General features: G+C 34.6%; 1 protein-coding gene across 1 annotated transcript in view; it reads left to right on the top strand.

Annotated features, from left to right (window-relative positions):
• Positions 1-23,185, top strand: part of LOC135838591 (NADH-cytochrome b5 reductase-like) — a 280,351-nt gene that overhangs the window by 20,309 nt on the left and 236,857 nt on the right. The window lies entirely within an intron of this gene.

Raw genomic sequence — 23,185 nt, 5'->3', positions numbered from 1 at the left:
AATAGAATTTTCCAAAATTGCCCAAAAATTATACCTACCTATGAATTGACGAAAAGATCAGAATGATCGTTTATCACTTGGAAATTCCATTTCTGGTCACATTTCAACTGCAGTCACATAATTATAGAGATCCGAAATTGGTCAATGAGCCGTAGGAAAATCAGTATTTTTGAAGGAATTGAATTTTTAAAATTTTGATGAAATGTAGGGTGAAATTTCTTCTGATCTAATGAAGCTATTGATGAAAACTAAAAAGCTGTTTGAAATCAGCGTACATTCCTTAACAAGATTCAGCATTTGCAAAAGCTTTAATTCAATTAGTCTGGTTGAAAAAAATTATTAATTACAAAAAAATGAGTTCGCTATTTTTTTACCCCCCCCCCCCTCATTTTTGGAGGTGTTACCTGTCACCTGTTGGTTGGTCACCGTGCCGTGTACAGCTACAAGGCTAGACGCAGGGTCGTTTCATGCTGTTACATTAATGGAAGGAGGTTGGATTTTTGTAGAAAGGAGAGTAAGACTGAAGGGTTATGAGCTATTTCAGGTAGAGTTTTAGGGAGGTTGAGTGAGTTTCTTAAATTGGTATGATCTTGACAGGTAAGTAAGATGTGCGAGATAGTGAGTTGGACTTTGCATGTAGAGCATATTGGAGGGGGTTCTTTTTTGAACAGATGAGAGTGAGTGAGGAGGGTATGGCCTGTATGTACACGGCATAAGGCAATGGCCTACTTCCTGGATAAATCTTGAATGTTGGTGGTGTGGCTTTGGATGGGAATTAACCGTGAACATATGGCTTCCATCACATCACATACTGGAACAGGTATTTCCAGTACAGGTGAAATTCTTAGTGACTGCTTTGCTGCTAAGTCGGCTGTTTCATTTCCCAAAATTCCTGAGTGGGCTGGAATCCAGGCTATGGTAACATCCATGTCACATTGGAGAGATGCGATTTCTGAGGCAATTGGATGTTGCTTGGATTTAGATCTTAGTTGTGAGATGGAATTCAGTGAATCAGTGAAGATCACAACTTTGTTGAGTCTGCTCTCAATTGCCATGTTTAAAGATGTAAGGACAGCATATAGTTCACATGACAGAATACTGAACAAGCATGGAAGAGGAAATCGCAAAACCTCACAATCACGAACGACTGACGGACTGAACAACCATAGCAATCCACAGATTTCGACCCATCAGTGTAAAACAAAATGAAATCATTATACTGAGCAATAAAGTTATTGATGATTTGAGTATTTAGTTGAGTGTGTTCGTGCAATGATGTATCAAATGAGAGAATATTATTCTTAGTTTTTATAGGATTTTCTGGATAGAATGGTAGAAGAGAATATATCTGAATAGAGTTTAGAATGGAAGAGGCTTTATGGAGATATGAGTCATAAGTAGAGCTCGGATTTTTATGCACTTAAAAAATCATTTTATGCGCATAAAATATGCATTTATTTTGATCAAATTATGACAAAATATGCTCTTATCCATCAAAATATGCACCTTTATGCAACATCAATATGGGTATCTATAGAAAGGATTTTTCATTTTAAATGTGAAGGGAAGGCTAGAAAATTAAGAAATGCAAAAAAAGGGGTTAAAGTCTTCAATTTTGCTTTGAATAATCAATTCTTGGTTAACATACTACAAATCGCCTCAATGTGATGAAAAAATTTTTTAAATCTTTTTTAAAATTTTTTTCAAGTTTTTACGTTTTTAGTGAAAAGTACTACCAAAAAATAATTTTTTGGCCAAAATTTCCAAAATATGACTGAAAAATGAAAAAAATGGCCAAAATATGACAAATATGCGCTTAAAATGTCCAAAATATGTATTTATATGCATTTATGCCCAAAATATGCAAAATATGCGCTAACAAGTTGGGCTCATTTTACTCAGAATTGTATGATTCACAAAAATCCATAGGATATGCGCGATCTTCTGCGATGAATGAAAATATGACAAATCATAAAAATCCGAGCTCTAGTCATAAGCATATGGAAGATTGGGATCAATTTTTGAGTCTATGGTGAGAGGCAGACTGTCAACAGTTCTAAAGTGAATGAAAAATTTTGAAAGGATGTATAGAAGGGAGGATTTCAGATGCTTCCTGATATAATGAGTGTATAGGAGTAGTTCTGAGGGCTCCAGTTCCCAGCCAAAGAGCTGTGTTGTGAATAGTGTTCAGTGATTTGAGTGTTGACTGTTTAGCTGATGAATAAGTTGGCAACCCATACTCACATTTTGAGCGAATCAGAGCTCTATAAATTCTGAGAAGAGATTGAGTGTCTGCTCTATATGTTATACTAGATAGTTTTCTCAATAGGTTTATTCTATTGTTACATGCTTGTTTTAGATAGTTGATGTGGTTTTTCCAGTTTAGTTTGTTGTCGAAGCATAGACCAAGATATGTGATTTGGCTTTTGCAAGGTAGTGGAGTATCCTTTAATTTAATTATGCTTTGGTGATTGCACCCGCTAACACGGCAAAAGTGAACTACTGTAGATTTACTCTCAGACAGCTGAAGCCCTTTGTCTTTTGACCAAGTAAATATTTTATTTGTTGATTGTTGAAGAGACAGCAATGAAGGGAGAGAGCATCTCATCGTTATCGGCATCGCTATTTCCATTATATGCGTTTTTACCTTAAGCTTTAGCTGCTGTAAGCATGTGATGAAATTAGAGAGAGTTCAGAGAAACGCTTTTGAACATCTGTGTTCCTGTTTGTCGAGTATTTTTACATATTGTGTTTTTTGGACAATATTATTCACAAAAGTTCTGAGCTGTATATTCAAATACCTACTTCCCCAATCATGAATAAAATTGATATTACGCCTTAAAACAGTCACCAGCGAGCTAAAATTCTGAAAATAGATAGTTAAAAAAATTAGTGAACCAAAATTAATAATTTATGGATTTTCTATTTTTGTTTACCGGATAAAAAAAAATACAAAACTGGGCTTGAATCGTACCCTATTTTTTCCCCCTCGGCTCTAAAAATTGTTAGCAAACAATTTTGATGAAAAATAACGAGCTCATCTAATAGACCAGAGTGTGTGGAATTCAACGATGTGCTCACGAATTCATTTTGATTATCACTTCAATTTTGATGGAAATTAGCGTGTCCAATCTTTACAATCAAAACACACTTTTTAAAAATTTTGTTAAGAAAATCGACTAGAAAATTCACATCACATTTTTCCAAGTCTCCTGAACCATGAACATTGAATGAAAAATGCAGCTTTTCAATGGCATTGTGTTACAAAAGAAGCACAAAAACACGTTAATATAATTTTCAAATCGATTCATGACTTTGGTGACTTATTTTTCAGAAAATTCTGAAGGGAGGGGGGTAAAAAAACTGGGCCGTTACTCCTATTTTCCTTTCTGACACGAGGATAATTTTTGTTTGATGACAATTTTGACCTTTTTTTTGATGGGAGGAGGAAAGGTCAGCTGCGCTGAAAAATGAATCGGAGAAAATGTTGAGAAATTGAATTTTGCAAATTTAGATAGACACCCTGAAGAAATTCAATACATATTTTACCGGTTTTTTTTAAAAAATGCATCTTTTCTCCCTGATGTTGAAAGTTGACAATTGCCCTTTTTTTTAGTGGGAGGAAGAAGGTCTGCTGCTTTGAAAAATTAATCTGAGACAAAATTGAGAAATTGAAGTTTGCAAATTCAGATAGACTCTCTGAAGCAATTTAAGGTTTGAAAAAAATACATCTTTTGCAATCACGTGAGAAGTGAACTTCAAAATGTATTTCACATTTTTCTTAATTTTTTTGCACAATTTTTTGAGAACTTCATTTTCTTTTTTGAAAGTACCTATACTGCTTTTCCTAATACTTAAACTTAACATTAAAATTGGATCTCGAAATATGTCTGATTGCCCTTCTAATTTTTGTGCTATTTTGAACAACTTGAGCCCTTGTAGGACCCTCAGTTTTTCAATTGGGTAGCTGAAATTGCTTTTCCATTTTGAAGAAAGCTTAAGACTGGCGAGGAAGGATTCTGTGGCGTTGAATGAATATTCGAATTGAGCTACCTCTGATTAACAAAAATCGACTCGTCACACCACATTTCTATAATTTTTTGATTTTTTTGTTTCTTTTGAAAATTGAGAGCTGCAGTCTGCTGAGACATTAGGGAAGTCTCGTCGAATCTAATAAGATACGCGAATATACAAATTCGTTGGTTTTGAAACCTTACAAAATGACGTGTCACGTGTCATTTTCAATTTTTTGGCATTTGAGCATGTTTGGGACACAATCGAGAAAGAAATATTGAGACTCAGGACCTTCAAACTAGCCAAAACCATATGCCACATGTCCCATTCACTTTTACTTCTTTTTTTTTTTACAGGGGAGGAGGGTTGAGGATTTTACCAAAATTGAAAGTTTTGAAATCCCATTTTCAAAAATAATGTTTTTAAAAAAAGTAAAAGAATGTCTTTTCTAAAAGTATTTTTTTTGCATTTTGAAATCATTTCGAAATGATAAACTGAAACTTTTTCATTTTTGACTTGATAAAACTCCCTTCAAATACCTAATTTCAGATTCAACTTTTTTGGCGATTTAAATCTTCCCAAATCCTCCTGAGAAATTTCAAGAGACCGGTTAAATTATTTGAAGCAATCTGTTTGCAGAGTTTTAACGAGAATTAACTTGAGATTCGTAAATCAGTATTCAAAATTTGAAAGTTCAGTACTAAACTTTTACGATAAAAAGTGACCTCTATGTTTCCAATTTTTGTTACAGATTTTGAATCTCAAGTGTTAATTCTCGTGAAGACTCTGCCAACAGATTTGCTTAAAATAATTTAATCGGTCTCTAGAAATGAACCCAGAAAGTTTGGCACGAGCATCTTCCCAATTTTCCCTTCCATTCTCTTCCCTTCCCTTCCGTTCAATCCAACTTCTGGAAATGTGTCGCTATGGAATAAAAAAATCTAGCATAATTTAGATGCCTAGTTAAAGCAATTCAAGAATTCATTTTTCGAGCTCATTTCAAATTACAAAATGGAGAAGCACAGTCGAATTGTGACCAAAATTGAATTAATGCGAAATTTAGATCTATTAGTAAGTAATTGCACTTATGACTTATAAAAATTGCTAGCAAAAAAAGAAAAATATGGCTGAGAAACGAGGATAAAAATTCTAAGTTTGAGTTTTTATTAATTTTTTTTCAAGTTTTAATTTTTTATACTTATGATTTTTAGCTATTTTTTCGATGAAATTTTAAAGCTAAGAATTTCCGAATTTTGTTACTCAAGTATGGAATACCTTAGTCTTAAAAAGAGTCCGGGAAAATAACGCAAAAAATTGAAATAAATTTTCGGAATAGGTAATTCAATTGAGATTTTGGCATAATTTAGCATATTTAATTATTTAATGAGTGAAAAACTCAAATTATGAATTTTCGAAAGCTTTTGCCCTCAGTTCGTTCGAGCCAGTTTGCTTTTTTTCAAACTTGGAATTTCTAAAAAAAAAAAAATCATCATTTAAATTCTAAAATTTTAAAACCAAAAAAATCGAACTCCCAACATAAAAAACATTGTGTTTTCACCTATCAAAGTACGAATTTTTGAGAGCTTACATGATTTCGCTCAAGTAGATGAATTTTATCATTTGATGAATACAAACTAACAATGAGAAAGAAAAGAATCAATAAAGCCATACGAACCAAATTTATACTCGTGCTTTCCAATAAAAAGATAGAGATGAAAAAAAGAAAGCTAGGTAAACGAAAACTCGAAAACATTCACAAACACGAGAGAACCTCTTTCATGTGCTTTTTGAAAAATTAAAATCCTATAAGCAGTGTTGCCATCGAGTTTAAATTCTATCATCATCCTCACACACAGTATAAATAACCTAAATATCACCCTCAGTGCGCGCCCAAATGCGCCCAAATGCGCCCATTTCATACAAATTAGGAAACTCTGTATTATAGGTAAGTACATTGTATGAATCGAAACACAAAACTTGAATTCTTTTTCCATACACAAAACGTTCTATTTTCGTTTAGCAAACTCTTGAAAATTTTAATATTTGTACTTTTTAGAAAAGAGCACTCGAAAAAATAATAACAATTCCCAAAGCATTCATCACGGTGGCAATTACGCTACGCTTGTTAGCCTGGCAAAACGCATCGCGTACAGAAAAAAGTCTCGAAAGTAGGTACTCTAATGCGCTTCTCTCAAAAGGCGAAAAAAAAGAAAAAAGGTTACATTATTTAGAAAACTCGCTTTTGCCGAATACGCGAACGAATATATCACTGACTTGGTTCGTTTCGTTTCTACGTAGACGTACCTCTACCTATACAAACGTTCCTTGAACATTTGAACAAATAGGTAATCTGCAAATCAAACAAACACCTAGTGTAGCTTACCTACGTTAGTGTACGATACAGTACGTTTATGTACTCGTACTCGTAAACGCCGCCGCATCAGATACGAGAATTTTAACGAGCTTTAATAGTGTAAAGATTGCCGACCTTTTTGTGCGAAATATTATTAAAATTTCAAGATTAACGGCTCCCACAACGGATTTTCCTTACAATTCTAATGTTTCTATATGCTACCTACCTAGTATAACATTGAACATACACAGAAGTCTACTACGAGTATGTCAAAGTGTTAAAACCTCTTCGAGCGTTTAATTAAGTTGAACCTTTTGTTGTATATCTGTAGCAATTCGTTTCAACAAATACAATCTTAAACGTATACGTATAACACTTATCACCAGTGACGTTTCTGAGTTTATATTAATTATTTCGCATTGCTATTAACTCGATTTAGGGTATAGAAAATCTAACCGCGCATACTTTGCCATCTATACATAAATCTAATAATAAATCTGCAAAATATTTATTATTCCTAGGGTATTGTCTCATTCATTTGTTCGATAGCAACTTAGCAATGCGCTGTTTTCGGCTTCAACTACGAATAGTTACGTAGGTGCAACTGAAAGGTTGGTTTTCGGTATACAAGGTGTCCCGATTCCCATAGTGTGATTCGACAAGCCATGGCAGTTTCTCAGGCGACGAATTCAAAACGAACGAGTTTCTCTTCGTTTTTTTTTTTTCAACACATTTTCTGAAAATCTTTTGGTAAATTTTTCATTTTTTAAATAAAATTGGAAAAATATTAATTCATTTTTTTAAAACTTTGATACAGGGTGTCCACAAGCCTGGAAAACCCGGAAAAGGCAGGGAATTTGGTCGGTCTGGAAAAGTTTGGGAATTTTGGAATTTACAGCATTTTTTACTCAAATGTCAAGTAATTTTGTGAAAGGTATAATGGGGAAATATGCCCTGACTGCCATAGGTAGTCCATGTAGTACTTATTGCATAAGCAATAATTCGAAGATGTACCTCATGAAGGTCATCTTATTTTGGTTCTTCTAGATCTTTCGATCATACGATCCCCCTGGGCATCTCTCTACCTACGCCAATAGTAATTGAATATGTGTGAACTACATATATGACGTCACAGACGACTCGCGAACTCGAGGTGTCTCTCTGAGAACGTCGAGCTCGCCTCCTTACTTGATTTCTGCTACTCGCGATGGCAAGGTCTCGTCTTTGTCCTTACTCAGTTTAACATAGAATGTGTCGTGCTAGTTCTTTAATTATTTCTTTCCACCTTCGGTGGTTAATACAAATTTATTTCAAATGCTTAACGTAACCCCTGATGGGGAGTAATTATATACTTTTCATTCCTTGGACCCTTCACCAGAATCCGGACTGGGAGAAGTGGCAACCCTACAAAAGTGTTTCTAAAACTAGAATCTACGCTCGGGCCTAGTATTAGGGGACCCACAGGTGAGTAGATTAATGCGTACATTTTATAATGGGATTTTACCCCGATCATACTCTCTTTAGATTAACCACCTAATTAATGTTAATCAAAAATATCTGCCTGTGGAGATGGGGATTTAGTGTGAACCATGGACTTAGGTAGCACGATGAAGGGCGTAACTTTATCAGACATTCCTATTTTATTTTAGTGTCTCTCTTAGATATCTTTATCCTAGACGAATGTAATAATTCGAAACTTTAGAATATGCAACCAAACTTACTTGTACGCAGGAGCATTGTCTAGTTAGTTTGTATCATTAAGTTGCACCTTATCGAATAAATACCATACGTTACTTGTAAAGTATTTACATAGCTGTAATATTTCATGCAATACATCGACTTTTGGGACATGAAATGTTCATCCGAGTATATTCTTTACATTCTTCATGATTTAAATGAATAGTGTGGCTAGGAAGGGTGGTTACTCTCCGTATAATATTGAGCTAGTTCGGAAGAGGAAATTATTCCTTCTCTAAGGAATGATTCTTAAATGGTTCCCTCGATGTTATTACCATAATTCCACCTAAACCTAGTTATTCCTATCCCTACTATTACAAAGGTTATTTCGAACAGATTTTTCCATTTCTCATCATGAAAAATTGTACCTTGCCGAAAATTACCAAATTCCCAAAAAGTCTTGCTTTTTTCTAAAAATTGTTGAAGTCTTGCATTTTGTCAACTTAATGAGTTATGAGTAGGTATCATTAGAAAATCTCGCTTTTTCGCAAATTTGCTAAAATGTTTCGCTTTTTTGTTAAAAATGGCTAAGAAGTCTTGTCTTTTAATGAAATTATTGTTGAAGTCTCATTTTCTGTCAAAAATAGCAAAAAAAGTCTCGCTTTTAGCCTGAATTGTCAAGAATTTTTTTCGTTTTTGCGAAAAATTGCTAAAAATTGTATTGTTTTTTGCATCCGAAAACTCTCACTCTTTTCCAATAATATTTCTAATGTGTTGTTTTTTCGCCAGAAATTGCTAAAAAAAACTTTTCTTTTGCTGAAATTGTCAAAAGTCTCGTATTTTATTAATCGCAAAAATTCTGAATTTTTGGCCCAAAATTATCAGAAAAACCGTTTTTTTTTTCAATCAAAAAGTTGCAAAATATTTGTAGTTTATACTTTTTTCGGAAAAAATTGGGAAAATGACTATTTTAGAAGTAATTGCCAAAGTGCCCTGCTTTTTGCTGAAATTAAACAAGTTTCTATCGAGTTTCATTTTTCGATTTTGATTAAAAACAAAAAGTTCTGGTTTTTTTGGTGATTTTTTTTTCTGCATTAAAATGTATTGCCCATGTTTTGTCAGTTTCTTGGTTACTTTTTGGTTACCTATACTTTTTTGAGCTTTTTAGGTTACTTAAGTCACTTTTTTTCGGAAAAAATTAGTACGAACCCTAGAATTTAAAAAAAATTATTCATTAAATTTGAAAAATGTTGACATTAAAAAAAATCGTATATTTTTCAAAGCTTTTGCCCTCGGGTCGCTCGCACCATTTAACATGCTCTTTCAAAACTTTAGAAAATAGAATAATTGAATCGAAAAATTACAAAAATACAAACCAGAAAAAAACGAATTATTATTACAATAATTTATGTTTTTTAAAAACAGAATCACTCCCTTTTTTAAAATTTTGATACCATTGATTGAGCTCAGTTCGTTAAAAACTTTATTTTTGTCCAAAAATTACATTTTTATTGGCAAAATGACTAAACCACCCCCTGCCCCTTTCGTTCGATTCGCATCTGGTTACTCGTATATAAAATACGAACGTTTAAGATTGAGAACACAAGTTGAAGTTGAGTTACGTTGATATACGTTCTGGAAAATTGGAAAAATTGGTCTGAAAAACCTAGAAAAGTCAGGGAAAATCATTTCCGAACATGTGTGGACACCCTGTGATGGTAATTTTTAGAGCAGTATTTATTATTTTTTTTAAATGAATGCACGTTTGAGTTAGTCATTCTGGAAAAATTCCTTTAAAAAAGAAACCAGTGAGATTAAGGCTGAAATATGAAATATGAAGAATAAAGCGGAATCAAGGTGAAAATCCACTTATGTTGCCCCTATTTTCGGTTTTCTTCATCTCTAGGGAGTTGGTCGATAGCTCATTTGATAGGTATTGGAGAGGAGATGGAATGATCACTGAGCTCATTTTACTCAAAATTCAATATTTCAGGAGTTTTTGACGAAAAACTTTATTTGTTAGTAATACGCGGTTCAGCGGTAAACTGATTTTGGGGGGGCTTTGATCCATTGTGGGGGGGGGTGGTTAGCTCGTGGGGTAGGGGCGGGGACTAAAAAAAATTAAAACTGACAAACAAACGTAAATTTGTTGAAAAAGTGAAAAAAATTGACAAAAGTTTTAAAACACGAACAAAAATGAAAAAATATTTCTAAAATTACATTATAAATTGAGATGACATGACACCTGAATGAAGAATAATCAGGTTTGAAATAATTAAATTCATATCTGAAAGAAAAATGAAACGAAAATTACATTTGAAATGACAGTTTTTTCTAATCCGATGTCCAAGAACATATCCACTTCACAATTTAAAAGTTAGGTTACTATACCTAAGTATTTTGAAAGGAGTCTTATCGCATATCAATTCAAATCAAAAATGAAAAAGTTGCAGGTTGTATATTAACATTAAAATGACTTTGAAATGCGAAAAAATACATCTATTTACTTTTTTTAAAAATATCTATCATTTTTGAAAATTGGATCTCAAAACTTTATTTCAATTTTGGTAAAATTCTCTCCTCCCCCTCCTTCTCTTGAACAAAAAAGTAAAAGTCAAGTGAAAATGTAGCATATTTATGGTTTTTGCTAGTTTGAAGGTTCTGAGTTCGAATATTGTTTTTTTTTTCAATGTATAACCTCCTCGACCCCCCCCCCCCCCCTGATCACTTATACAGTGCCTCAGTGATATTGTCAAAATATCATAAAACTGAAAATACTTATGTGCCTCAAATTTTTTTCGTGTTTTTTTATAGTGTTGAGTTCAAATAGGTAGCTACTCTCACTGCCCCTCCTACCCTCTCGTTTTGAAAAAATCAAAAAATTGCGAAAATGAGGTGCGAAGTGGTGACATTTGGATGAACCGAGAGCCAAGTTCGAATATCAAATAATTTTTCGAATTAAATCTCTTATCGTATTTTCCCATGCTCTCAATTTTGAAAAAAAGTTAGGAGAATGAATGGACACCGAAAGATTCAAATTCAAAAAACAGATTGATATCAAAAATAAGCACTCGAATTGTGAACTTTTTTCATTTTTGAATTCGCAGAAATTATGAATATTTTGGATTTTATCTCGTCTTTCGACCCTACTTTTCAATTGTGGGCAATGTAACTTCAAAACGAATTCAGTAGGTAAGTCAAGTTCCCTGCATTATAATAATTATCAAATACAGAAATTTTTAAAATTTTTGATTTTTTCCCTCTCCTTTAGTTTTTTTTGGCTGTTTAAAGTAATTTCAGAAAATGGGCTCAGAAGAGTAAAATGCATATTGTACATATTTCAAAACTCTGTACAGTAATTTTAAAAGATCAGTTGAGTCTTCTTAAACTTTCTTCCCTCATTCCAAGGTGTCTGTCAGACCTGATGATACTTTTTTCTTTTGGTACAATTTTTGAATCAATAATTATCTTCTTTTGTAAAAATTGAAAAAAAAGGTTCACTCGTCCACCTTATAAGGCTTTGAACATTTGGAAAAATGAAAATTCCGAATTATGAAATTATTTTTGACATCACGTCCGCCCCTCCCACACCGAAAATGTAATGATCTATCGTTCGCGAACAATGCGAATCATTCGTGAACGATTCAAGTAGGTAATTAATGGAATTTTTTTCAAGTAACCGGGGCTTTTTTTTAAAAAAGTGATTCAAAAATGAACGAATGATTGATCATTCTTGATCAAATTGCTTCGTTCACGAATAATGATGTACTTATTTATTTTTAACTACCAGTAATTTTTTCTCATGCAATGTGAAATTCTGAGTTTCTGACTACATTCTACTTCAAATGACATTAAATGTTCAAGTCATTATAATCGAATCATTCGCGAACGATTCATGAACGAAAGTAGGAGGGGAAATCATTTATTGAGTTGTCTGTGCGAATGATTCGTACCTACGGTACGAATTATTTCGTTCATATTCATGAGTAAATTTCTTCAGATGATCCAAAAATCATTTTGAGCTCAGAAATTCTTTTTTTTTCGTGTGAATCATCAATTTTTCTTTGATAGGTAGTTAGGTACCAGTTGTTCTATGAACTAAATCACGTTTTAACGAATCGTTCGCGAACGATTCTTTTTAAATTGCAAGGAAAATAATTCAAATTATCAACATTAGCGAAAAAGAATATTACATTTTTTCAAATTATTAAATATTAATCATGTGAGTGAAAATTCGTTCGAGCCATGAAAATGACTGGTGAACTTTATTACTGCTGCAGATTTGTTCTTTTAAAGCAGCTTGTTCGTGATTCGGTTCCATGTTGCTGATGACTTTTTCCTCCCCCATTTTATTTACACAATGGATTATAAAATGATGTTTTGCAAACGTTGTTCGTACATATAATATTCGCGAACAGATTATCGATTTTATCCGCCGAGTATATTACTGTATCTCATCAACTGCCTTCCGATGTTGGCGACGATTTCCTGGAAATTCTCATTCGTTCGAAGGTCGTTTGGCGAACGATTCAATTTAAAAAATTAGATACCATTTTCACGATTTATGAAATTGTACGCGTAAAACTCGAGAGCTCGAGCGACGATTTCCACGAAATTCTCATTCGAACTTTCGCGTTAGTTAGTTGATGATCTGTACTCGGTTAAAAATTTATTCCCTTCGACTGTCGGGTCGACTTATAAATTTAAATCGCGTTTTCGTTTCATTCTTATTTTTACGCGTCTTACCAGACGAGAAAATCATTTCGCAGATTTAATAGGAGGTAATTTCATTAACTCTCAGCCACGAAAATTGCGACACCATAAAAAGAAATCTCGTTCTTATTCTACCAAAAAAAAGAAAAAAAAAACGTCTTTCGCAACCACCACCAGTTCTACATAAGATGGGTATAAAAAAATTCGCCGAAATTATTTTGTCCTCGAATATGTAATTGAATTTTGACAAAGAAAAAAAAGAGAAAACTCTCATCTCTGAATCGCTGGCGGGTCAAGATTTCAAATTTCAGAATTTCCTTCGAGATAACTACAACGTAGTCGCGTTTGTTTTTTGATAATTGTATTAAAAACGAGTTTTATTCGCGAAAATAACTCGAAAATTGATTCTTTTTTTTCGCCTCTTTCTTTCGACAGAAGAGGTTCAGTTCGAGAGAAAAAGGAAACGTAGCAATTTTGATGAAATTCGAGCTATAAACGTTCAACTTTCGCCTTTTTTTTGCGCGTGGTCGTCGTTCGTTGTTTAAATTCAGCGAAATTTTATATCTACTCGTCGAAAGAAAGTAATTTATTTTCTTTTATTAAAACGAAGATTAATAATTTTAATTTCGCTACACAAATTTGTTTACTTTGCGAGAAAACCATCGAGTAACGTTTCGACTTTTAATCACCTTTGTTTTATAAGTACAAAATACGGGTACCTTTGACTTTGTCCTTGTTCTCGTCTTCGTCTCTACCTACTACTTGCTCGCGTATTGTATCTTTATTATGTTCGCTTTGACGAAAACAAAGCTTCTTATATAATTTTACTTAATTAACTCCCTCGATGAAGCGAATAATTGACAAAACGTCGCATATACTCTCATCGCGAAAATTTCTATACTCGATTCTCACCTTAGGTTACCTACCTACGAGTATCTCGTGTAAAAATATTCCAGCCAAGTCGCGATAAAATGTAAATTACACTCGTAGTATAACTCGGAGCTGTTGAACAAGATTTGAAAAACACCATTTCAATGCTCGTAACGAATAATATCGCGTCTCGACGCGTGAAAAAAAAATGAAAAACACGAGTAAAATTCAAATTTTTACACGCTGCTTTTATATGGTACGAGTAGATGGAATTTTCTCGAGAATTTATTCACCTTTCGCGAACTTTTAGCTGTAATTTTCTCGCGCGGTTTTTTTCTCCTCGTTTTTCTTTCGTCAAATTATAATAATATCTCGACGAATGCTCGAATTATTTCGAATTTTCTACTCCATTTTGCGTACCTACTGTTAATGAATTCGTCGTATAGGGTCAAGAACGATTTGGTGTTTTTTATGCAATTTTTTTTAGAGTGGTTTTTTCGAGACGGTTTAACGAAGCGTTGAGCGGGAAAAAAATACTAAACAATGGAATTTTATAAATTTTTGAAAAAATTGTTAAATTTATGCAATTTTAATTGCAGACAACACGTGCGAAGTAATGAAATTTCGAGAATTTTTTTCAGTCTGAAAAATTTCAATAAAAAGCCATTCGAGGTTTAGGAATTTATTACCAGCGTAAAATCTCACCTTCGAGCCAATTTTTTTCACGAATGACGACGAAGGAGAAATAAACACGTTTGTGTTTTTCCAAGGGGGTAAAAAAATTAATCCTAGGTCACCTTTTTTAATGCAAAATAATATACGTGAATTTATTTGCGTTTACTCACATTATCTGGAAGTTTTTACAAATATCTGTGTTCTGATGTCGATCGAAATACACCTCGTTGTCATTTTTCGATCGCACGAAAATCTATCGATACGATCCTACGACCTCGTATACGATTCGAGGAATCGCAAAATCGAAATAATTCGAACGCTGTATCGACCTAGTTTGTCCAAAAGCTGCGGAAATTCGTACACCTGCGAACTGACTGATAATGTGATATCAGTGTATTTCGATTACAAGCTGCATTGGTCGTAATCCGTTGCTCGAGGAGCTCGATGTAACCGTAACTTAACGTACTCGCGACGAAAAAAATCTATATCGGGCATTCCGCGTTTTTCTTACGTACGTACGATACTGAATGCAATGCTTCATTTTACCTACGTCTACGTACACCGTCGTAGACCGCATGGCGTACTCGAGCAGTGTTGTCAGAAAAAAAGGGCTGAAACTCCCTCACCCCATTAGGCAGTGTTGCCCAAATACTGCTCGGTGGGAAACCAGAAATAAAGGGGGTGGTTTCACCACTTTCGGGTGCTCGCTCGTTCGGTCAAAGCGTCAGATTAACATTGACAAGAGGTTAATTTTTCATCAAGTGATACGACATCGACAGACGGACCGAAAGACGCGGCTTAATTGACGCTTTTAAGCGGAAAGTTTATGCAAAAATTACCATCGAAAGCTTTCGATGAAGGTAATTGCGTTGGTCTTTTGTTCTTATATACTTATTTTACTACAGCGTGGGTGTAATTTTTACTTTCGCGAGGGCTTATGTGCTGCTATACGAATACGGGTCGAACCTTGAAGTTTTCTCAGTTCTCGAGTTGCTCTCGTGTATTGGGAATACGAGAACGAGAAGCAGCTCAGCTAAAGACGAGATGATAAGGAATAATCTTTATTTCGCGTTTTAATGTCGCTCTAGAGGTGAAATTATCATTCCAATTTACGACTTTTTTACACGATACGCGGTTTATGTGACTGCATTACGTGTACGAGACGAGGTGTTCAGTGTATATTCTTTGGGGTTTTCTGCAAGGTGGTTAGGCGATTCTTGATGTCTTTGAGTTGATTAAAAATATAGAATTTGATAGATGAGATATTATTTTTTAAACGTCGAATACCTACCTGAAAATAAGGTAGTTTAAATTGAACTATTGTTCAATGATTAAAATGGTTCATTTTTCAAATCTAATCACGATTAGATTTGAAGAATAAACCGACTAGTTACACCATACTTTCATAATTTTTTGATTTTTCCCCCGAAAATTATGTGATTGGGGGTGGGGCGGCTCTGAGAGGGTGTATCCAAAAAGTAAGTAGACATTCGAATTCAGCATCCTCGAAAACCTAACAAACGATACGTCACAAGTCTTTTTCAATTTTTAGGTATTTTGACCATATTTAAAAGCATGGGAGAGGGGGAGGCTGAGAAAATGAGTCAGTATTCGAACTCAGCGTCTTAAAATTAGTAAAAATCGATATGCTGCTTCATTTTTACATTTTTTTGAAAATTTTGACTCGAAACTGAGGTCACTTGTACTATCCAGAAAGGGCAAAGATCCCGTTTGAAAATTGGCTGCGTGGAAATGATAATGATGATCATCAAAATGGAATTCAACACCTCGAGGGAAAAGAGAAAGGGGGTTAGAGGTTCCAAATTGGACCAAAATTTAAAAAATAGGGGGTACGGAGAGGTATTATCCAAAAAGTAATTTCATATTTGAACTCAACTCCTCCAGAAAATTTAATGCGCCATTTCAGTTCAACAGTTGTTGAAAAAAAAACTACCCCTTTTGCCGAGAGTCAGGTTACAGGTCCAATGATAGCGATCAGTGTCTCTCACAAACACTGGTTTTAAACAGTGTCTGTCACTACCACTGGTTTTAAACAGTATCTGTCACAAACACTGGTTTTAAACAGTGTCTGTCACAAACACTGGTTTTAAACAGTATCTGTGACTGCCACTAGTTTTAAACAGTGTCTGTCACTACCACTGGTTTTAAACAGTGTCTGTCACAAACACTGGTTTTAAACAGTGTAGTGTCTGTAACTACAACTGGTTTTAAACAGTGTCTGTCACAAACCCTGGTTTTAAACAGCGCCTGTCACAAACATTGTTTTTAAACAGTGTCTGTAACAAACACTGGTTATAAACAGTGTCTGTCACTAACACTGGTTTTAAACAGTGTCTGTCACAACCACTGGTTTTAAACAGTGTCTGTCACAACCACTGGTTTTAAACAGTGTCTGTCACAACCACTGGTTTTAAACAGTGTCTGTAACAACCACTGGTTTTAAACAGTGTCTGTAACAACCACTGGTTTTAAACAGTGTCTGTCACAAACACTGATTTTAAACAGTGTCTGTCACAAACACTGATTTTAAACAGTGTCTGTCACTACAACTGGTTTTAAACAGTGTCTGTCAGATACCCTGTTTTTAAACAGCGCCTGTCACAAACATTGTTTTTAAACAGTGTCTGTAACAAACACTGGTTATAAACAGTGTCTGTCACTAACACTGGTTTTAAACAGTGTCTGTCACAAACACTGATTTTAAACAGTATCTGTCACAACCAATGGTTTTAAACAGTGTCTGTCACAAACACTGGTTTTAAACAGTATCTGTCACAAACACTGGTTTTAAACAGTGTCTGTCACAAACACTGGTTTTAAACAGTATCTGTGACTGCCACTAGTTTTAAACAGTGTCTGTCACTACCACTGGTTTTAAACAGTGTCTGTCACAAACACTGGTTTTAAACAGTGTAGTGTCTGTCACTACAACTGGTTTTAAACAGTGTCTGTCACAAACCCTGGTTTTAAACAGCGCCTGTCACAAACATTGTTTTTAAACAGTGTCTGTAACAAACACTGGTTATAAACAGTGTCTGTCACTAACACTGGTTTTAAAGAGTGTCTGTCACAACCACTGGTTTTAAACAGTGAGTGTCACAACCAATGGTTTTAAACAGTGTCTGTCACAAACACTGATTTTAAACAGTGTCTGTCACAAACACTGATATTAAACAGTGTCTGTCACAAACACTGATTTTAAACAGTGTCTGTCACAAACACTGATTTTAAACAGTGTCTGTCACAAACACTGATTTTAAACAGTGTCTGCCACTACCACTGGTTTTAAACAGTGTCTGTCACAAACACTGATTTTAAACAGTGTCTGTCACTACAACTGGTTTTAAACAATGTCTGTCACAAACCCTGGTTTTAAACAGCGCCTGTCACAAACATTGTTTTTAAACAGTGTCTGTAACAAACACTGGTTTTAAACAGTGTCTGTCACAAACACTGGTTTTAAACAGTGCCTATCACTACCACTTGTTTTAAATGGTGTCTGTCACAAACACTGGTTTTAAACAGTCTCTGTCACAAACACTGGTTTTAAACAGTGTCTGTCACTACCACTGGTTTTAAAAAGTATCTGTGACTGCCACTGGTTTTAAACAGTGTCTGTCACTAACGCTGGTTTTAAGGAGTGTCTGTCACAACCACTGGTTTTAAACAGTGTCTGTCACAACCACTGGTTTTAAACAGTGTCTGTCACAACCACTGGTTTTAAACAGTGTCTGTCACAACCACTGGTTTTAAACACTGTCTGTCACAAACACTGGTTTTAAACAGTGCCTATCACTACCACTTGTTTTAAACAGTTTCTGTCACAAACACTGGTTTTAAACAGTGTCTGTCACTACGACTGGTTTTAAACAGTGTCTGTCACTATCACTGGTTTTAAACAGTATCTGTGACTGCCACTGGTTTTAAACAGTGTCTGTCACTACCACTGGTATTAAAGAGTGTCTGTGACAAACACTGGTTTTAAACAGTGTCTGTCACAACCACTGGTTTTAAACAGTGTCTGTCACTAACACTGGTTTTAAACAGTGTCTGTCACAAACACTGATTTTAAACAGTATCTGTCACAACCAATGGTTTTAACAGGCCCGTAGCCAGCGTAGGGGCAGCCGGGGCAATGCCCCGGCTAGAAAGGCTGTTTGCCCCAGGTAGCAAAATCAAAAAAAAAATACGTTTGCCCCTACCAGCAAAATCATAAAAAAAAATTAGGAAGTGCAAAAAACCAAAAACTCAACAATGTAAAATTATGGTTATGTTCATGAAATGGCTACACTAGCATGAATTGCATTTGATTCGCAGTTGACAGTCCCAATAGATAGCGCTGCTACGCGCTGCTACGAGCAATGAAACTAGGATAACATTTTTCATTACATGTATTCTTATGGGAGATTTGCGATTTTCAAAAATTAATTAAAAATCGTGTAATTATTGTAGGAGTGTAATTTTTACATCAAATGAATGTTTAATTCTTCTACTTTTTGAGAAAATTTATTATAATTTCTTAAACATTGTTTTTCTTGTGAAAAAATTGCTTTGCACTTCCTATGTTTTTCAGCATTTCAGGATACAATAAACAATGCAAATACGTTGTAAATGCGGTGCAATTTTTTTGCAAGAAAAACCATGTTTAAGAGATTGTAATAAATTTTCTCAAAAAGTAGAAGAATTAAACATTCATTTGAAGTAAAAATTACACTCCTACGATAATTACACGATTTTTAATTAATTTTTGAAAATCGCAAATCTCCCATAAGAATACATGTAACGAAAAATTATATCCTAGTTTCGTTGTAGTTCTGTTTCCACCGCTAGATGGCGACTACTTTGCTGTCAAGTGCGAATAGCTCGATGGCTCGCTCGATGCGTTCACTAAATTTTAAATCAAAAATTTGATAATTTGAGTAAAAATTAGTAATTTGTGAGGATTAGAAATCCAGTACATCTTTTTGCAATTTTTTTTTGAAAAGTGAGACTTTCACTTTGTGCAATTTATGGCAATTTTACATAAAAAATTGAGACTTTTACACTTCGAAAAAGCTAAAATTTTCAGTAATAGGGAAGACTTATGGACAATTTTTAAGAAAGAATGAAAATTTTTATAATTTTTTGCGAAAAACCGAGAATTTTGACAATCTTAGCAAAAAGCAAGATTGACTATTTTTGAGGAAAACCACAAATTTTTGGCAATCATAGGCCAAAAAAATGATTATTTTTTTCGCAACCTTCGGTTGAAAATGGGAGACATTTTGGTCATTGACATTTTTTTCAAGCAAAAAAGGGGAATTATTAGGTAATTTTTAGAAAGGGAAATGGATATTTCTTGAATTTTTTTTACCAAAAAGTAACAATTTTTGGCAAGAAACGAGGATATTTTTGAAAATGTTGACAAAAGGTGAAATTTTGAGCTATTTTTGGCGATAAAAGTGTATGTATAAGTAGGTCAACTTTCTCAAATTATTCACTTATGGATATTACTAGCATTTTTTTCTCATCAAGATAAATGCAAAAAAAAATAATAATTTGGAAAACCAAAGCTACTTATCGAAAAAGTAACCCAATTTAGTAACTTAGTTTCTTGAAAAGTGACGAAGTACGAGCCCTGAGTGAGGGCAAAAGTTTGTTTCAAGAAGTAAAGTTTTTTCAGGTGAAAAGTGCGTTTTTTGGCTTAACATTTCTCTAAAAATTTAAATGATATATTTTTTTAATGTTGTTTGGACGCGAGTCAAATTTGACTATTTTATCTCCTGACAAAATTTAAACAGAAACAGTCACAGCCAAAGAATTATTACAAGAGTTTCACAGTAAATCGCGCAGATTACAGCTGTATTAGACTCAACCCCAGCATTACACATATTATGTATAATCTTTTTCTGCAATATACACACTCATTCTGTTCATTTTTTTAAAAAATTGGTTTGAAATAACGGTTGGTTGAGGGGGGTTAAAGGGGGGGGGGGTATGTTTCACAGATGTTCGAGCCTCAAAAAGTGCTGCCCCAGCTGATATTTCCTTCCAGAGCTGTGGGACCGAAACGATTTCGGGATTGGATTTCGGTTTTGGGATTGAAATTTTTTCATTTTGGGTTTGAATTCGTTTCGGGATTTGTTATTCAAATTTTCATTTCGGTTTCGGGATTCGTTTTGGGATTGAAAAATTTGTTTCGGTTCCGGGTTGAATCGGTTTCAGTTTCGGGATTTTCATTTCAACCAATTTTAAGCCTAAATTCACTAATAGACCTTGCAGGGGTCCAAAAAATCGGAGGTTTTGACGTGAAAAATCCAATGGAGTGATTATTTCAACGTTTTAAGTGCATGTTTTGCTGAATTCGTCGAGTAATTTTTATTTTAATCTGAATGATTTACAATAAATGATGTAAAATGACCATTTTTCATAATAAAATCGCGGAAAAAAGGCGAAAATTGTAATCCCGAAACCGAAACAAAATCGTTTCGGTTTCGGGATTGTTTTGGGTTCAAAATTATATCGGTTTCGGGATTTTTTCGGTTTTGGGATCAAGAAAAATAACGGTTTCGGTTTCGGGATTGGTTTTGGGATCGGATTTGAATCGGGATTCAATCGGTTCTGGTTTCGGGATCGTTTCGGTCCCACAGCTCTGTTTCCTTCGCCCCAGCTACACCCAGATTCTGGCTACGGGCCTGGGTTTTAAACAGTGTCTCTCACAAACACTGGTTTTAAACAGGGCCTATCACTACCACTTGTTTCAAACAGTGTCTGTCACAAACACTGGTTTTAAACAGTGTCTGTCACAAACACTGATTTTAAACAGTGTCTGTCACTACCACTGGTTTTAAACACTGTCTGTCACAAACCCTGGTTTTAAACAGCGTCTGTCACAAACCCTGGTTTTAAACAGTGTCTGTCACAAACACTGTTTTTAAACAGCGTCTGTCACAAACACTGTTTTTAAACAGTGTCTGTCACAACCACTGGTTTTAAACAGTGTCTGTCACAACCAATGGTTTTAAACACTGTCTGTCACAAACACTGGTTTTAAACAGTGCCTATCACTACCACTTGTTTTAAACAGTGTCTGTCACAAACACTGGTTTTAAACAGTGTCTGTCACTACGACTGGTTTTAAACAGTGTCTGTCACTAACTCACTATCACTGGTTTTAAACAGTATCTGTGACTGCCACTGGTTTTAAACAGTGTCTGTCACTACCACTGGTATTAAAGAGTGTCTGTGACAAACACTGGTTTTAAACAGTGTCTGTCACAACCACTGGTTTTAAACAGTGTCTGTCACTACCACTGGTTTTAAACAGTGTCTGTCACTACCACTGGTTATAAACAATGTCTTTCACTACCACTGGTTTTAAACAGTGTCTGTCACTACCACGGATTTTGATCAAAATTCAAAATTTTTCTGGTGCACTGAGGATGCGTATCCGAAAAATACTGGGATATTCTCACTGAGCGTGTTCGAAAACCTAAACAATAGCAACACGTCACTCCTATTTTTCGATTTTTTGGTCTTTTTACCTTGTTTAAAGGCATATGGAAGGGAGGAGGAGAGTCGGGTCGAAAAAATAAGTCGATATTGGAACTCGGCGTGTCCAAGTTAGTAACAATCAGTGTGTCATTTCACTTATCAATTATGGACCTCAACACTTCTGTCTGAGGAATGAAGGGGTTGGGGAAGAGGATAATGAAAACATTTAATTCGAATGAAATTTCGTAACAATTTTTTTAATGAAGTGACACATCAATTGTAACCAATTTCAAATCTCGGAGTTCTAATTTTGGTTTTTTTTTGATCAGACTTCTCTGAGCCTCTCCTCCCCTCTCCTTTTGAACATGGTCAAAATATCAAAAAATTGGGAATATCGTGTGATATATCGTTTGTTAGGTTTTCGAAGGTGCTGAGTTCGAAAATTCTCTCATTTTTTGAATTGACCGCTCGGGAGCCCTTCTAACCATCCTGATTTGGAAAAAAAGGTTTGAAAAATTTTAAAAAATGATGTGACATGTCGATTTTTACTAATTCTAGGTCCCCGAGTTCGAGTATCCGTTTATTAGTGTGCGTAGCACACTATTGGTTTCGTTCCGAAAGTTGAAAAATTCTTTGGCTCGAATGTTCTCTTAGAGGAATGGGCCGATTTTTTTAAATCTTTCATACGTAGGTGAGGCTTAACTTGAGGAAGGGAATGTCGTAATTATAATTGCAATTACTCAATTAGCTTCTTGAGTAATTGCAATTAATTACGAAAATTTGTACCAAAAAAACAATAAAAAAGGGAAAAGGGCCATATCAAAAGCGAAGCCGACAAAAGCGAAGCCGACTTTAAATTTTCAAAATTGAACAATGAGAAAGGTATCAAAAGCGGCGCCGACAGTCAGTTAAATTTCCAAATTTATGTAACACCGCATGGGGTTGTAAGAACATTTTCCATTGTTTAATTTCCGAAAAATCACCCCTGTGGTGTTACATAAATTTAGAAATTTAAAATTTTACTGACTGTCGGCGCCGCTTTTGATACCTTTCTCATTGTTCAATTTTGGAAATTTAAAGTGGGCTTCGCTTTTGTCGGCTTTCCTTTTGATATGGCCTTTCCCTTTGTGTTCGCTTATCTGCCGGTTTTTATTGAATTGAGAGAACACAACGGGTGGTAAAAATTTAATTTTGAAGAGCATGTTGGGGCTCCACGTGGAGCTAAACTTTAAATTTTCAAAATTGAACAATGAGAAAGGTATCAAAAGCGAAGCCAACATCGGTTTTAAAATGTAACACTGCAGGGGTCCTAAAATATTCTTATCTACAGTGTTATCTTTTCCATTGTTCAATTTTAGAACACCTGCAGGTGTTTCATTTACACACAGT

Source organism: Planococcus citri, chromosome 3 (genome assembly GCF_950023065.1).
Source record: "Planococcus citri chromosome 3, ihPlaCitr1.1, whole genome shotgun sequence".
In the NCBI taxonomy this organism is placed as follows: domain Eukaryota; kingdom Metazoa; phylum Arthropoda; class Insecta; order Hemiptera; family Pseudococcidae; genus Planococcus; species Planococcus citri.
This window is presented reverse-complemented; position numbering and strand designations above follow the sequence as displayed.